The sequence below is a fragment of the Pseudonaja textilis genome, chromosome 3 (assembly GCF_049901715.1).
Source record: "Pseudonaja textilis isolate UNSWEBS1 chromosome 3, rPseTex1.2, whole genome shotgun sequence".
Classification (NCBI taxonomy): Eukaryota; Metazoa; Chordata; class Lepidosauria; order Squamata; family Elapidae; genus Pseudonaja; species Pseudonaja textilis.
This window is the reverse complement of record NC_141992.1, coordinates 33,596,867-33,615,495: the sequence shown is the minus strand read 5'-3', so window position 1 is coordinate 33,615,495 and position 18,629 is coordinate 33,596,867. Positions and strand designations below refer to the sequence as shown.

The window sequence follows — 18,629 nt, the reverse complement described above, 5'->3', positions numbered from 1 at the left end:
ATCAAATTATACATTAGCTACATGGGATTGATTCACATAACAAACTAGGTTAACAGTATAGCTCAGTAGCTTTTCATTCAGTCTGTTGTGTAAATTAATGTGTACATCAACTTTTCCTAACTCGACAAACTCCAGAGATATATTTGATTGACACATCTAAAAATTGTTTACAAAATAGACAATGGTTGGAAAGCTAAAAGTGTATCAATTTGAAGAAGTTGGTTTACCAACAACAACAAAAAAGCACTTTTAAGGAGTCCTTCCACCCTATAAATCTGCCCACAGATTTGTAATGCTACATCACTGTTCCACTGCACATAGTAAATGTGATGCAAACTGGACTCTAGCATATACTCATAGAGTATATGTATCATTCTCTATATACAGATGTTTGACATGAATCTATTCAACTAGTGCCACCAGCAATTTGATCTTATTTCCCAAGGAGTAATATCCCAACCATAGTTGGCATATGAAGCAAAAAAAATGATAAAAGGTATAAAATTAGTTCAAATTTACCAGGAATTAATATATTTTATAGAATGATTCAAATAGTATTTTAATTGTAGGGTCTAATTGATCACTGATAGAATTGATATTAAATTATGTTAGGAAAAAAAGGAGTTAGTGTTGGTTCAGGATGTATTTTATACATTTCCACTGCAGCCATAATTACTCAACAAAATTTTTAGTGGAGGTGGGGAGGAAAGAGAGCAGCTCTGCGGATGAACAGCTTGTAAGGATAGTCGTGTTCGGCGGCTCTTTAAACCAAGGCAACTTGACATCCTCGGAGTACCAAACCGGATTCCTACTTCGCAGGCACCAAAGAAAAATCTGCAGCGTCCAGTTCGGAGGTTGCACGTCCCACCTCCAGACGGTGTTTTAAATGCAGGAAATTTCACATCCGGGAAACGAAAAGCGAGCAAAGACGTGGAATGCAAAAGGCAGAGAGGTTCCCCCCGCTTCTCCTCCCTCCCTTCTTTTCTAATGCTATTTGAAGTAAGTAAACCTCCCCCCCGCCGTTGATTGGGGGTGGGGAAGGGGGGGAATCTATCTTCTCCTTCCGAGCTTTGAGAAAGTTGCATCCACAGTTGGCTCAGGTGCCAGAGGCAGAGAGGGAAGGGGAGAGAGAAGCACCGGGACTGCGGATCCGGGAAGCACCAGGAATTGTTGGGGAGGTGTTGGGGACGGTGGGGGGGGGGCGGTGGAGGAAATTGCACGGCTTCTGCCACAGCCAATCCCGGCAGCGATCACATCAATGCAAATAGGAGCACAATGGAGCTGGCAATAAGCACACTGCAGCCAAGCTTGGAGCGGGTTGCGTTTGGCTGACGGGCCGCCGCTCCAATGGCAGGAGCTGGGGGTCTACGGGTAACCAGTGGCGGCGATGTGGGGGCGTGCCGGTGTCAGGCTAGGCTGTCCTTGCAGGGTGTCTGGGCTAAACTTCACCAAATAATAGCTGTTTGTATTTTGGCTGCTGCAGGAGCCATTTTAGGTAAGTTGTGCTCTGAACTTTTTATTGGCGCGCCGTGCGCTCGCCAGGAGCGCCCAGGGTGCACCAGCCCGGCTGGCTATGAATGAACTCGGGCTGCCCGGCCAAAACCGGCAAGGCGCTAAGAGCCAAAGAGCCGGCGGTCAGTCGGTCGGCCGGCCGGGCAGCCAGGCGGCCTCAGCTCGGCGTGGGAAGGGGCATGCCGAGCGCTTAATTCTCCTCTCCGGCACTGTCATGGCGTTGGGGAGGCTCTGCCCTTGGGAGCGGACCTTCGGGCCCTGGGCGTCAGGGAGGGGATGGCTCATGTGATGCCCTCTGCGCAGATTTGCTCAGCGGGAGAAGAGAAGGAGGAGGATGCCCGCCTGGACCCAGCGAGCGGCGATGCCCCTGGCGGCGCCAACCTCCTCTCTTCAAAGAATGAGGCTTCGGGGGTGGGGGATGGGGAGGGAAGACGATCCGCAGCTCCTCCCTTGGTCGTTCTCCGGGCGGGCAGGCAGGCGGGCGGAGGGCTACGGCTGCGACGGCTCCGGATGACCCTCTCACCCCCAGAAGTTCTCTGCGCCTGCCCACTGTTTTGCATGGGTGGCGATAAGGAGGATGCGCCGTGCAAGCCCAGCTGCGCCTCCCTTGAGTCTGGTCCCACGCACTGCAGTTTGCTTTCTCTCCCCCCATCCCCCCCGCTTTCAAGGCGCTCTTGGCACACGCGCGCTCATACAGACACAAACACAAGAGTCCTGCCCACCTGCCTCGGTTGCAGATCCATCCACACAGACCGTCCGTCCATGAGTCATGTGCATTCCTGCAACCATGACCAAGTTTGGTGCAATTTGGGGGCTAGAGAGAGAGAGATTTAGCATTGGAAGAGAGTTGGAAACCCCCGTCCGCACCTCTCTCTGCATTGTTTTGTGTTCTCTCCAGCGGCATTGCCATCTTCTGCGTTATGCTACCGAGAGCTGGTGTTGTCATTTTGTAATACGGTTTGCAGATATATGCACATTTTGAAAAAACAAAGTCGAGGTACTAGTACTCCCGAGACTTTCAGGGCGAAAGAGCAAATTGGGATCCTGGGTGTTCTTGAATAAACTACTGTGGTGCAGTGCTGGATTGTGAGACATTCCATGATAACCTCCTGTCTGGTGTCCTCCAGACATGGGAGATCCCAGAATCCCCAGCCAGTGCAGCTGTTGCCCATGCTGGTTGGAAATTTTTAGAGTCCTAGCCTCAGAATATCTATTGAGGACCATGTTCATTAAACATCCCACAATTTATGGACATTCCATACAATACACATGAACCTGTGTATAGCTTTGTGCAGGGAAAAAAACTGGTAGACTTGGAAAATGACCTTGGGAACTTGTAGTTTGTATAGTATGGATGTAACGTGATGGAGAGTATTGTAGCCTTTAGTTGAGTTAAAAATGTTTCCCAATCCCCTTTTGGGGAATCTACACTAAGTGAGTATTCCAAACAATGATTTGGGAAATATTGCTGATGCAAAAAAAACCCAAAACCCAAATTAACAGATATTGTGTATAATAAAAGCTGTGGTTTTAAGATACTTTATACTTTCACAGTTTTGTATTGTAACATTGCAGCCGGCTACACAATTTAAAATCTACAAAATAATCTATCTCAGTGTTTCTTTATACACGGAGCAAGCAAGGACATTTTCTAATGCTGAAATGATTAGAAACGGAAACTAATCTGCTAATGAAAGCAATTAATGAGTAGGACTTTCTGCAATAGCAGCTGTGGATAAAACTGATCATTGCCAGATCATAGGTTCCTCCTCTTTTGTTGGGTGCAAATCAGACATAGAATGTTCGGGACTTTGCAGTGGTAATTCAAGGTAGAGAAAGCGTAACAAGTCTCATTAAAGTAACTTCTCATTCATTCTATTTCTGCTGTTTCCTAGTGAACCTGTAGTTGAATTACAAAGCTTTAATCATCATGTTGGTGATTTCTTTGGAAATTATTTATTTCTTATTCTAGGTACTTTTTCTGATAGAGTAGTATTGATCAATAAGTTGGCCTAAACAGTATAGGAAGTCAAGAGGTAAGCCTGCATGCTAATAATATAAAGAGAAGGAATATAATAAATCATACAAGTTACAGTTTGTTAAACCATTTTCATGTAAACTGAAACATTTTCTCTGCAGTGATTTGACTTTCTGACAATTGTTTGATATCTTAAAATTGGAAAGATAGGAAACTGATGAGGCATTTTATATTTATGAGATTGCTGGTTGGATTATTGGGCAAAATAGAGCTGGTATAGTGGGTTGAATGAACTGGACATGCTACAATATTGGATCTTTAACCTACTGATCTGTTGGAAGGCTAAAATCGGACTCTTATAATCATGTATGTTATGGTGAATGTCTTGGAGAACATTTAGTTGACATATTTAAAGTAAATATGGGATAAAATCAATCAGTATTTATTAGCCTATAATGTTTCTAAACTATTACTAAAAGATTGGACCAAATTCTTAGTATCTCACTATGTTGTCTCCTTTCCTATTTCGAGGCATTGTGACTTCAATCTGTTTTCTTAAGCAGCCTAGTTCACATATAGATTTTTCAGACTGTTTTATGATTTTCTAGGGAAAACTATAGAAGTGCAATTTCCTGGTGGTCTCCTGTCTAACAAGGTCTGCCCCTGCTTAGCTTTTGGGGATCACTCAGAATTTGCTAATATTGTTGGACAAAACTGGATAAGAATATTAACTATTGTTTTAGTTGATGGTGCTCTAGTGACATTCCAGTGATGGCATTTTAATATTGCAGGCAGATATATTGAAATAATGTCTGAGATTATCATATACTACATGTAATACTAATATAATACAAAATTATTTTTGTTTAATACATTGCTGTTAAGATCATCCTTTCATTAATATGTTTTGTCTTTACTCACTGTATTTCTGTACTACCTTTAGGACTCTAGAAGGAATTCATTAATGTGAGGAAGAATCATCTCACATTAGCAGTTTCCTTGTCCTACCCTCACCCATATGATGTCATGTGCAATCTCAAAAACTACCCCATAGGATTTAAACTTCTCCAAAACAGAATTTGAGTGTACTTAAACGGCGGGAAATCCTCTTCCTATTGATAAATGCAAATTTTTGACAAAAAAATGCTATTGAACATCACACATAGTCTTTGGATTAATTCTCTGACATGCAAAGCAGCCATGGCGTATTTGCTTGGAAACGAAACAAAAAACAATGTTTACCGTAGTCGTGCTTTTTGTACAATCAGTGGATATAAATCTAGTTTTCATGACTTTGCCAGTATTTTAAGTATTTATTATTATGCTGTCATTTTTAATATATTAAAGCCAGAAGTGAAACTATGCATTGATTGAGCTTATTTCAGTATCATATAATTATAGGATTATAGAGTTTAAAGGGACCATAAGAATAGTCTAGTCCAGCCTTCTGCAACATACAGAAAAACTGTTTAACTCATTCATAAAAGGTGGCTGGCTTCTTAAACATTTCCAGAGATGAACCCTTTAGTAGAATATTCCATTGTTATATAGATTTTAATTATCAGGAAATTTTCCTTATATTTAAATCAAATCTAGGTAGCTGCAACTTATACATGTCATTTCTGTTTCTGTTGCCATAGAAAACAATTCACAATATCTTTCCTGGAGCTTCCTATTATGCACTTTAATACAGCTAACATTTCTCCCTTGTCATCTTAATGGACATTCAAGGTCCTTCAGCCGACCATCAGAGATATCTTTTTTGTCCTTCTTATGAACCATCTTCTACTTGTCAATATTCTGTAAGGGGATACCTGAAGTTGTATGCCAGCTGTGATCTCACCAATGCCAACTGGAAAGAAATAATGATTTCCAGTGGTTCTTTTGATGCTCCCCAGAGCTGCATTAGCCCTTTTAGCAGCTGTCTGACACTACTAATTCATGTTTAGCTTGTTGTCAATAACTTCATCAAAGTCTGTCTCAGAATTAGGCTTTTCAAGCCATGAATATACCTATATCCCTCATTTTTTACCCCTAGATGTAATACCTTACATACTTCCCTGTTAAGAAACATCTTGTTCCTTTCAGCCTAGTCTTCCAACCTGCCAAGATTAGGCTACAATTTTGTTTTGTCATCCTGAGTATTCTAGATTTTCTAGTATTATGTCATTCATAAATTTGGTAAACAGTCCATCAGTGCCATCAGTCAAGTAGCTAATAAAAATGTTGAATAATACCGCCCTAAAAATTTATCCCTGTGGAATCTCATTAATTCCTACTTCACTTAACTGCACTTATTAGTGAGAACGCCTGTAGGACTTTGTCAGGAGGTTTGCTGAAATCAAGATTGATTATATCCACAGTATTCGCCTTGTCCACTAGAATAATTACTAAATCAAGAAGGAGACAACGATTGTATTATCTGATTTATTTTTTACAAAGCCATGTTGGTTCTTAGTAATAATAGCATGGCTTTCAAAGTTCTTACAGATGGCTTGCTTTTTTACAGGGCTCCAACATTTTTGCAGGTTTCATATTAGGATCATTGGTCAATAATACCTGAATCTTCTTTTCTCCCGTGAGCTGTTCAGAGCATCCAGAAGTGGGAGGTGCTTCAGTCTCTTCTGAAAAGGCTGAGCTTAAAACTCCAGGACGCTCCTCCTCCTTCACGGGACACCACCTCAGTGTCCCCCAGTTTTAGCTCAGCCTTCATGGTAAGAGGCTGTGCGCTCCCTGACTGGAACGGTTTCTGATTCAGTTAGTCAAGATTCAGGTTTGCTCTTGGGTTAATTCGGCTTGCAAATTTTTCCCCCTATTAATCTGGCGATTTCAAGGCTTGTGGCTCTATTAGGTTATCACCCCGATCAGTTGAGAGCAGCTCTTTGTGACTGGTAGAGCCTGCCACTTCGCAGGCCGTCTCAGACGGCCGCTTCAGGCAATTAGCCTATCTAATTCCCCGATCGTCTTATCTTTGCAATCTTGCTGGAACGCTCGCAGCCGCGGCTCACTTCTCCTTACAGGATCATTTCTCTGACATTTTGGAGAGTCAGCAGCAGCGGCTCATTAAACTGCTCAGGCATTTAACATTGGAGTTTCTGCCTTCCTGCCTTTTTAAATGGCTGGCTTCAAGTTCGCACCTAAATATTACAGGCGCTATTCCCCGCTGGTTTCCCTTCTTGGGGACGGGGGCAAGTACTTTCCTACTCCACTTTCCTGGGATTATTTCTCTCTTAGCCTGCTGGCGTTGGATAAGCAGGCTAGTCCTTAAACAGGAATTGCTTTTGGGTCGATACGTTGGAGCGAAGCCTCAAGTGCCATTTCAAACAGCGGGATGTTTTTGACAGGAAAGGATCCATCCAGGACCTGTATAGCTGGTTTCCTTTGTTGGGGACTAGAGATCCTGAATATTTCTTGCTTGGAGCGCTTGGGGGGTTTCCCTTGCTGGGGACCCTTAGATACTGTTTCCCATATATACGGGCTTACATATAGATATAGGCATATGTATATATATGTGTGTGTGTGTGTGTGTGTGTGTGTGTGTGTGTATATATATATATATATATATATATATACATACATACATACATACATATACATATATAAAACTTACACTCCTGGAGAAGCACCCTACTTTCAACCACGGGTAGGTGCCACCCCTAAGTACAAATAATAATAATAATAATAATATTAATAATAATAAAAGTTAAAGACACGAGATTCAGTTCTCCACAATGGAAGGTGACAACGTCTTCTGCTCCAAGACAAATAAGTCCCAAGAAGAGTCAGTGGGCCCCAAAAAGGCCTCTAAGGTGGCTGATAAGGATGCTCATAGACGGCACCAACCTTGGAAAGGCAGTGGCAGAAACGGGCCAGGGAGGTGGACAAGATGGCTATGACACAACAATTGGATCAGGGCCCAAGTACATTGTTGGGGCTCTTGGACTTATCCACCCAGCCCAGACAGGCTATTTTTGGACAGCCTCCCATAGACATATCTCCTCCAATGAGCACTGCCTGGCGAATCCCAGAGGCAACCTTCACCCCTACAGCCTCTTGTTTAAGACAGGAGGAGGGATTACCTGAGACAATTCCCATCGAAATGAGGCAGTGGATGGAGATAGCCATACAAAAGGGCATTGCGGCTGGAGTTCAGCAATCCATCTGGACCAGACACTTTTCGGCTATTTCGGAAGCAGGATCCCTGTCTCCTCGATCCTTTGCGCATATGGGACATCATCAAACTCAGGTATTCCCCAATATCCCTGACATACCAGCCCAGGGTCTTTGGGAGGAGGTGGAATTAGATGACCAGGATGTTCCCATGGAGGTGAGGTCGATCCATCAGATGGACTTGGGGTTGTCAGAGGCTGACCCACTAGAACGAGGAATGTCGGATGACGAAGGCCTCATTCCGGACCAACCTACCTTTTCTGGCCTTTTTCGTCTGCACCTCTTTAAATCTTTACTGTTCAAAGCAAAGAACACCGCTAAACTAGGCACATCAAGCCCTCATCCATTGTCAACAGGGTCTCAGGATGAATCCGAGGATCTAATATTCTCACAACCGGCTAATGAGGCAGAAACTATTCCTGTCCCTCATATGTTTGCTGAATTAGTACAAAATCAATGAGCATCAGCGGCATCCTATCCAGCCCCAACAGGGTACGATAAACGACATTATAATTTGGCGCCAGAGTTTTCAAATTTTCTCAAAGTGCCAGAGGTGGATGAGCCCATTGTGGCACTGGCCTCTTCTTCAACCTTTCCCAATGAGGCCGAGGAAGCCCTGAGACCGGAGGAAAAGAGAGCAGAGTTGGCACTCCATAGGGCGCATGTTTCTGACGCCTGGGCCATTAGGGCAGCTACAGCTGCATCCTTTTTTACATGGTCCTCCCTACGATGGCTCTTCCACTTGAGGGATATATTGCCGGTGTCAAATGTCAGAGCCCACCAGGACATTGCTAAGATTATTGCAGCGGCAGAATTCTCCACCGACACCACATCTAATGCAGTCAAATTCTCATCTAGAGCTATAGCATCTCATGTATCAGCACGGAGACTGCTATGGCTCAGACATTGGCAGACGGATACCAAGCATAAATGCAAGCTGGCATCAGCCCCAATCTCGGGGGATAAATTATTTGGCAGTGTCTTGGAGCCCCTGCTTATTGAGAATAGAAACAAGACAAAAGTGCTTCCCCCTCTTTTTCGGAGGTCTGAAAACAACGCCCCAGTCGTTTTGAAGGGGTTCCTTTCGGACCTACTATCAAGGCCCATACATTCCCAGATTGCAAAGAACATCAGGTTACAAACCCAGTTTTAGATAGGATAGGTCAGAATCTTCCGACAGAGGTCAGTGGGGAGGCCAAAACAGAAGAAACCCCAGAGGTACCGGAGGCTGATTTTTTTTCATCGCCCCAAGTGAGTCCTTGACAGCAGCTCCCATTGGAGGGCGGCTAAAATTGTTTGCTGATCAATGGGTCAGCTCCACCTCCAATGCGTGGGTCAGGGACTCTGTTAGGCTTGGTTTGGTGCTAGAGTTTCAATGCTCCCCTCCGAACTTTTTCATTAGGAGCCCTAGGTCCATGGACCCCATTAATAGAGCGTTGATGCAGGAGGCTATCAATCATCTTCTGCATATTCGGGCCATTAGAGAGGTCCCATCTGAACAACGGGGTCAAGGCTTTTACTCTCTATTGTTTGTGGTCCCAAAGAGTTTGGGGGCTGGAGGGCAATTCTGGACCTCAAACGTCTGAACAGATCATTGGTTCATCGAAAATTCAAAATGACTACTCTCCAGTCCATTCTGCTCAGCATCAGAGAGAACGATGTCCTGACCTCTATAGATATGACAGAGGCTTATCTACATATACCAATTAGACCTGCTCACTACAAATACCTTAGATTTTGTTATTGTGATCAGCACTACGAATATATTGCCCTACCATTCGGTCTGGCTTCAGGCCCTAGGACTTTTACCAAGGTCCTAGCGGCTTTGGCTGCCTCCCTCAGGATCAAATCTATTCGTTCACAATGTTAACTGGATGATATTTAAATTTTGTCATCTTCCAGAGATCAAGCAAATTTGGATACCAAGATTACTCTGGAGACCCTTCAAGGTCACGGCTTTTCCATAAATTGGGATACAAGCCATTTGATCCCTTCAACTAGGTTAGTTCATTTAGCGGCAGTGATAGATACTGTGAGGGCAAGGTTTTTCTCTCAGGACAGGTTGAATAGTATCCAGTCTTTGGCCAGAGATGTCAGAGCCTTAAAGAGGGTTTCCCTGGCAGTTCTGTCTCAACTGTTAGGGAAACTGATTTCTTGTATTTCCATTGTGCCTTTGGCTCGATTCAATTTTAGAGATCTGCAGTGGTTCCTGCTACCTTTCCAGCGATCCGGAAGAGCCACTTCCAACGTCCAGATAAAGGTACCGCGCAATGTTCTCTGATCGCTCCGCTGGTGGTCGGAAAACATGATAAACAAGGGGTGTCCTTTCAAGGAACCTTGCAGAGCAACGATCACAGCTGACGCCAGCCTGGTAGAATGGGGAGCTCACTTCCAATCCCACATCGCACAGGGAATTTGGACTATTTCCGAACAATCACAAAGCATCAACCTGTTGGAGCTGCAAGCAGTTCATCTGGTGTTACGCAGTTTTCTACCCCTTTTCCACTCACGCCATGTCCTGGTCTTGACAGACAATATCACAACCAAGGCCCACGTAAACAGATGGGGGTACCCACTCCAAACTTCTGATGCTGGAGGCAGCCAGGTTGTTCAAGTGGGCCGAGGCCAATCTGTTGTCACTCAAGGCAGAGCACATAGCAGGGGCCTTAAACACACAAGCGGACTGGCTCATCAGGGCCTTGATAGATCAGGCAGAGTGGCACCTACACCCGTCTCTCTTCCAGGAAACAGTGCAGAGGTTTGGGCAACCGGTGATCGATCTATTTGCCTCTCCCTGCAACGCCCAATTGCCCCAGTATATTTCAAGGTACCCAACTCAGGGGGCGGAGGCCGTCAATGCTCTGCGATGTCAGTGGCCTCCCGGACTTCTATATGCGTTTCCTCCACTCCCTGTAATACCCAGGTTGATCTAGAAGTTACTGGAGGAATGAGCGGAACTAATATTGGTCACCCCTTACTGGCCCAGGTGAATGTGGTTCGCGGACTTACAGGAGCTGTCGAGAGAACAACCTTGGAAAATTCCACCGTCAAGGGTTTCCCTCTCGCAAGGGCCGGTACTTCACCCGGACCCACAATGGCTCAGCCTAGCCGGATGGAGGTTGAGCAGAACCATTTAAGGACCCAACAGATTTCAGAGGATGCCATTGCCACCATACAAGCATCCCGACGGTCCTCTACAAATCATATATATGAGGCCACGTGGTCTGCTTTCTGTTGCTGGTGCCGGGGGCCTAAGATCAACCCAACTGCCCCACCAATAGGATAATGATTGGACTTTTTACAGGAGGGGTTGACCCAGGGCCTATCTCCAAATACTTTATGCAGACAGCTGGCGGCCTTAGCCTCAGTGATATCCTGGGGTGACGTCCGTTCCATAGCACACCATCCACATATCCGCAGCTTTCTTAAGGATGCTGCAAACTTATGACCTCCTGTAATTCACCGCTATCCCACTTGGGAGCTCAACAAGGTGTTAACCACACTTATAACTGACCCGTTCGAGCCTTTAAGAACCACTAGTCTCAAATTCCTGACATATAAGGTGGTCTTCTTAATTTCAATCATGTTAGCAAGGAGGATTTCCGAGTTGGCAGCATTGTCGATGAGAAAGGACCCGTGCGTGTTTCATGCGGACAGAGTGGTTCTCAGATTGGATCCATCGTTCATTCCTAAAGTAAATTCAGCCTTCCACAGAGCGCAGGAGTTGGTGCTTCCAAATTTTTGTCTGAAACCATCTCATAGACTGGAGCATCAATGGCATTGACTTGACGTTCGAAGGGCGTTAGGTATCTAGACCGCACGGTGGCTTTTTGAAAATCTGAGGTTCTATTCCTATCCTTCAACCCATCCACTTTAGGACACAGGGTGTCATTGATGACCATTGGTAGATGGTTGAGAGCCACCATAGCTAAAAGTTACAAATGCCAGTCCTTCTCAGTTCCTAAGGGCATTACAGCCCACTCTACAAGGAGTGCAGCAACATCAGCAGCATGGGCCACTTGGACTTCCATAGATGAAATCTGCAGAGCGGCGATTTGAGCTTCACCATCGCCCTTTGTCAGAAATTATAAAATTGATGTTTACACCTCAGCGGACGCTTCATTTGGCAGAAGAGTCCTGCAGAGGGTCCATAGAGTTTAAGAGTGGATTTCGATCCAGATGGAATCCCTTCCTAAGGACAGGCCAAGCTTTGGTATGTCCCACTTCTGGATGCTCTGAACAGCTCATGAGAGAAAGGGTGTTGGTACTTACCTGATACGCCCATTCTCTGTGAGCTGTGAAGAGCATCCAGCACCACCCATTTCTTTCCATCTGGTGGGGTTCCGTTCCGGTCAGGGATCTAGATTAGGTGGTGAGTCCCGGACATTGGCACTCAGTCTTCACAAAACTGGGGGACGCTGAGGAGGTGTCCCGTGGAGGAGGAGGAACGTCCCGGAGTTTTAAGCCCAGCCTTTCCAGAAGAGACTGAAGCACCTCCCACTTCTGGATGCTCTTCACAGCTCACAGAGAACGGGCGTATCAGGTAAGTACCAACACCCTCTTTTTCTTTCTTTCCTGTAGAAGGTCACATTGGCTCCTCTTAAATCTGTTCACCACTTCCCAGTTGTCAGGACCAGTCAAAGTAATTGACAGAAATCCTGATAAACAGTTCCTTTATAATTCTAAAACAAATGTATTTAGAACCTAGAAACATGGACATTCAAATTAGCTATAAGTTATTTTCCTATATTTTTATGGACAGACACTCTCCTTTAATATCATTTCAAAATGTAACTACTTAGATGTCATGTTACCATATTATATTAATACATCCATGATTTTCCAGATGAAATTCAGTATATGATAGCTTTATAAGACATTTAATGAATAAGTAAATCTCTATATAATTACTTCATTGATAGCTTTAAAGTACTTGGGCTCCTGTTTGATCGGTGATAAAAGAATGTATACAAACTGGTATGGAATTTTGCTAAAAAAGCTTCTTACCTCTATTTGAACATTTTTATTAAAAAATCCTATGGAAGCTATTCTTGGCAAAATTATTTAACTTTATACTTTACTTTAGAGATTAGTCTTGCTTTGTTCCAGCTTAATTAGACAGTTGCCAGTTTCATTACATATATGAATCAGTACAAGTTGTCTGCAGCATTTTCACAACTTGGGTTTAGAAACCTCAATTAAAAAATGCTGTAGAAAAGAGGAGAGGGAAGATTTGGATGAAGTAGAGTTTGTACAATGAGGCAGATCAGGGAATAGGTTTGAGCCTATTTGCAGCTCCAGATTTAATTTGGCATAGAGGATGAGAGATCTTGCCATTGCAAAGAAACCTGAAGTCCAGTAACTCAGCAGAATCAAGAGGCATTAAAACCTGCCCCTCAAGGTTATAAATATATAGGTTACAAATAAAGGAACTGTATTTTCTCCCACCAAAATGAACTAAAAAAATCTTAAAACATAATAAGGCACAGAGGAATGGACTTGCTTCTGTGCAGAAATGCGCATTTAAATATTGTTATGCGAGTCTTATATTATCAACTAAATAGTTTTGGAAATTTAGCTGAAATTATTTCAAGGATATTGTCATGGTCACTCAATGGTTTTCTTGTCTTTTTTGTGTGTGTGCTACTCCTAAGGTTTTAAGCTCATTTATTTCTTAAAGCATGTGTATAACTACCCATCTTTCAACCAACTGGGAGGCTCCCAATCAAAGTGTATGAAATATGTATTTTAAGGTGTATTCATGCAAGATCAGTAATGAAAGTAGAACTACTACTTCAGTGTGATTTGGAAATCAGCTGCTAATTAAGCTGCTTTCTACTTACTACAAAGTTGCTGCAAGATTATTGGTATTAAGGTGAATGAGAATTGCACATCTGTACATTTGATTGTGTGCAGTCTTTATTTGGGCACATCTCATTTGTCTCAATAAAATTTGCATTGGAAATAATCCAGATAAACTGTGATTTTATTGTATCTCTTAATTTATATTAGAAGAGAATATATGTAATTCAGGATTGAATTATAGAGTCCTTGATGCTCCCTGAACAATTGTTTGCGTGCAGCAGAGGTGGTATTCAGCCGATTCTGACCAGTTCTGGAGAACCGGTAGGTAGTGGAAATTTTGAGTAGTTCAGAGAACCAGCAAACACCACCTCTGACTGGTCCCGCCCCCATCTATTTGCTGCCTGCTAAGTCCCAGCTGATCGGCTGGGTCTTCTTTCATTGCCCTGCACTGGAGAATGGAGCTGGAAAGCAGGTTAGTGGGGTGGGGAGGGAATGGGATTTTGCAGTAATCTTCCCCCAGGAGTGGGGAGGGAATGGAGATTTTACAGTGTCCTTCCCCTGCCATGCCCACCAAACCATGCCATGCCCACCAAGCCATGCTGACAGAACTGGTAGTAAAAGAAATTTTGAATCCCACCACTGGCATGCAGATATTTCATTTACCTGACTAGGTGACATCATCAATGCACTGATTACTTATGCACTCCACTATTAGTTTACATAAGAATTGCAGAGACTGTGTTTTTCTCTAGTTATGTTAGCAGTGTGAGCCAGTTGTTCCTATCTTATATGAATGTCATGCTGTACCTAACATTCTTAACATTTCCTACCAATTCTAATAGTAGCTTTACAATTGGCTGTTAAGGTCAGGATCTAAAAAAATGTTTATTTGTTAGTAATGGTTTCTTTTCCTTGCCTTATTAGTCAATTATTCTACAATTTTCTATTGGATAGGAAGTTCACCTTTGAATACTTCTGAATCATTTCAAAATACAAGTCGGTCATTGTTTACAATGCTCATCAATGCAAAAATACAATTCTTTACTTATAGAAAACTATCATATCAGGAGTAAACAAAATTTTATCTCTCCTTTCAATATTTTGTTGATTTATTTATTTTCATTTTCTGCGTCACATTTATGTGGGCACTCACCTTACACAAAGCGATTCTAGGCAGATTTAAAAAAAACTATTAAAAACGTATTGCAAACACAAATAAAATAGTAAACAAACCCAAGTGGGAGATTATTACACATAATATAGCCAGAGTAATTTGCCAGGTAAGTAGTCAGAATAGTTTTGGATTGAATTTAGAATAAGGAAATCAGCTTCATACATTCATATTTGAGATGAAGCATTCTCAGGTGTTGCAAATCAATAGCATCCTTAAACCCAGAATAAAACCAAGCAGGCATTTTGCCTATCAGCATTGAATTTATTTTAGTCCAAAAGAAAACTGAAGAGGCAGGACCTTATGCTGTTTTAACAATCCTAATGGAAAGGTGCTAAATAACCTTCACCTTTAGCCCCTGTTAAAATGAAAAAAATAGTTAAAAATTCATAAGTTGCACTCAGTTACATTTTCAGGCATTTTGTTTGGTTTAACTAGCTTTCAGAATATCCAACTTTCAAAAATTCCTTATCAGCATTCATGTAGGAATCCAATTTTTGGTATTTATTATAGATGGCTGTCTAGCTCCTTCTTGAAGACGTTCATTCAAGAAAGGCAACCCTCTTTCTAACTAAATGCTTCCACGATACAACACTGTTTAACAAGATCCAGGTGCTGGGCAAGGGACATAAGGGAATTTTGATGGACCTGAATGGGAAAGAGGCATCAGGATGGAGTCAGTGGAGAAAGAAGCCTAGTGGTTCAGGCTGTGGCTCCCAGAGCAACTTTCACAGTGCTGACAGCTACTACCTTTGGAGCTGACATCTGTCCTGTTGCCCTAACTCCTCCCCAGGCAGGCCTGGCAAGCTCCCTTTGTCAGTTGAGACCCTGCCACTTTACTGTGTTCATTGTGCCTTTGCCTGGATCCCAGGATAACAGTGGAAAGACTACCTGTACCCAGTATCCTATTTTGTCCTCTTAAGACTTGGTTCCTAGTGTTCTAATCCTTATTCTTCTCTGCATCTGTTCCAGTTTGTCTACTAAGTATACTCTAAGTATACTGCTGATTAGGATCAAGTTAAAGAGAGCTGATCACTGTTTGCCTTCTTTGACTTGTCAGAGGAGAATGGGCTCTTCTGTACCAGAATTAACACAACTCTTTCTCTTTGCTGAATATCAGAAGAGCACACCTAAGCTGTACATTCTTTTTGTAGTTATACAATCGTTGACTTACGTTGTTGAAAAATCATTTGTCTATCAGTAAAATCCATCCTGCATTATTCCAAGAAGAGTTAAAATGCTGTGAGGAATGTCTTATATAAAGACATATTGCTCACCAACTACATTCAAGACTCATGGAATCTCTTCAAAACTCCAAATGACAAGAGATGAGCTAGATCATTGTCACAAACTCGACAGCTTCTACAAAGTATGACAGAGGAAGAATGGGGCCAGCAAATTAGATGAGTTTGAGGAATGGATCTGAGGAGAGGAATTATTCTATTTTTCATTTTAAATAGAATTTGCTCTGTAATTAGTACAGCTTCATTAAAGAAAGTAAGCTTCCTTGATCACTGTTAAATTAATCAAATGCAGGGAATATAGTCAAAGTCATTTTAAGTAGGTTATGCTTTAAACTAAGTAGAACCTATTATTCTGGCTAGTACAAATGTAACCCAGTTTTCCACAACCTGTGTGCATCCAGGATCAATTGCATATAAAACAATCAGGCATGAAAAACTTGTTTAAAAGAACACTTCAAGATTCAAGCTGCACATTTATCCCAAAACTTCCTACAAATAAGACATGCATTTTTGGCAGAGGTTCTAAAATTACCTCAGGTTTGTTCATCTGTCTCCAAAAGAGTTTCTCATTCTGTATAATATATGTTTTGAATTGTGCACCTGTAAATCTTTATGAATCTTTTTATGATATAAATGGAAAACATTAAAAGTGAGAAATATTGCAACTTTTGAAAAATCAGTTAAAAAATAATGAAGAATTTGGTTCTGTGCTCATCAAAAATATCAATATATATTAAGAATAAAACTCTGAGATGAATACTATAGAGTATAATATAAAACTGTAAATATATAGCAGCTGAAAGAATGCAGTATTTATAAAAATGCATATTTCTAAACATGGTAAAACAATTCAGCTACAGAACAAGTAGCACGCTGTGTAAAAATGGTATAAAGGCAATTTTTCAATAATAGCAATAGCATTTAGACATATACTGCTTCATAGTGCTTTACAGCCCTCTAAGTGGTTTACAGAGTCAGCTTATTGCCCCCAACAATTGGGGTGAGGATGGAAGGAAAGGATGGAAGGCTGAGTCAATCTTGAGCCTGGTGAGATTTGAACTGTCAAATTGCAGTCAGCCAGCAGTCAGCAAAAGTAGCCTGCAGTACCTCATTCTAACCACTGCACCACCGCAGATAGTTTAAATAAAATTATCCTTTCTCAGTTCTACGGGTTGGAGAATCCAAAGCGTGGGCTGTTTCCTGCTTCCTTGCTTAAAGACAGTGTCAATCAAAGTTTAGTCCAGCCCCCTTTCCACTGTGCATGTCCAGTTTTTGACTCCATCTTCATGCAAAGAGGACACAAGGAGAGAGTGCTCAGAAAGAAAGATAGAAAATATAGTAATAACGCTTTGGATTCTTCGAGAAAAAAGGAGAAAGAGTGAAAGTCAGTAAACGAAAGAGCCGGGATCTCATACCAAGCCGGGAAAGCCCCACATAGTTGCTTGGTGCTTAAAAGGGGAAGCGGCAGCAGCCTCAGAGCGGGAGGGCTCTTGATCGGCTAGCAGAGAAAGAGGGCTAATTAACAGATGCTTGGCCATCCCATAGCTGCGAGGCGAAGAGGAAGCAGGGAGGATTGGCAGACTGCTGTAAAACGGCAAGGAGAACCTTTAAACAGCCAGGAGCCACACAAAGTCCCCAGCGTTCCCTTAGTAGGAGCAAACTCAGTCAAAGGCTGAGCGAGCTCCCAAAACAGTTACCCAGGAGAAAGGGAGGCTAGAGTCCATACTCAGTCCAGGCTGAGCATATGTGCATTCTGCTGAACCCCAGCAAGGGCAAAGCTGCCGAAAGAGCAAGGGGAGATATGGCTGATTTTTCTGAAATGGAGGCAGGTCCAGAAGATTAGGAACCCGGTCAGAGAGCAAAACGCAAAGGGACCCAGAGAGGCTGGGAGATCTTTGGAAGGGCTTCTCAGCAGGGTGTCCAAGGCAGACGAGAGAGAGAGCGGCATTAAGGAGGCAAAAGGCCATTGAGAAGTGCTTCTCAAGGGCTGAAAAGGTGGCAGAGAAGAATGGAAATTCCTGCACTCAGAAAGGCAAACCAATGACAGCAAAGTATCAGGAAAAGAGTGCAACACTAGAGGGCGCTGAAGAACAGTCTTTTCAGCCTGCTCTTTGTGTGGAAGAAGAGAAGAAGGCTTATCAACAGAGGTCAATGTTACTTCCACTGCCAGAGAACAGTCCTTTAAAGAGGAATGAGGGCCATGATGAGAGAAATGATGGCAGAATTCAGAGAGAGTCAGGGTAACAGACCCAGTCTGATACATAATGAGAGGAGGCAGGATGCTCATCAGCCTTTTCAGATGAAGAGGCAAATGAAGCAGAGATCCCAACGTTCACAGGTCTATTCCATTACCAGCTGTTTAAGATGCTGCTGGGGAAGGCTAAGATAGCAACAGGTCTGGGGAGAATCACAGGGACAGAGGGGTCCGAGTTAGAACCATCTGATCCCAAAGAAAGATTTTTTGCTAGAACCAAGGTTGAAAGTGAATTCATATCTTCACCTGAACTGTTCAGGGAAGTGATGGAAGGACAGTTGGACAGACCAGTCATTTTCCCCATGCCAGGGGGGAATGAGAAGAGATTTGATAATGCGGAACTAGCGGACCTAATTCCAGTTCCCACGATAGACAGCCCAGTGGCAGCCTCCACATCTGCTACAGTGCTGGCTAACAAAGCTGAGGACGGTCTAAAAGGGGAGGATAAGAAATGGAACAGACCCTACAAAAGGTAAACCAGACTGCAGCATGGTG

General features: G+C 42.9%; 1 protein-coding gene across 8 annotated transcripts in view; it reads left to right on the top strand.

The window, feature by feature from the left end:
* The first annotated feature begins 900 nt into the window (after positions 1 to 900).
* CHD6 (chromodomain helicase DNA binding protein 6) overlaps positions 901 to 18,629 on the top strand; it is a 147,082-nt gene continuing 129,353 nt past the window's right edge. For 3 of the 8 annotated variants that reach the window (XM_087929196.1, XM_087929201.1, XM_087929192.1), the window contains exon 1: positions 1,369 to 1,495. The gene's annotated coding sequence lies outside the window, so the exon portion shown is untranslated. Of the gene's footprint in view, positions 1,000 to 1,362; positions 1,496 to 18,629 lie in introns of those variants that run through there. The other 5 variants (XM_087929195.1, XM_087929198.1, XM_087929193.1 and 2 more) reach the window with 5 other exon arrangements.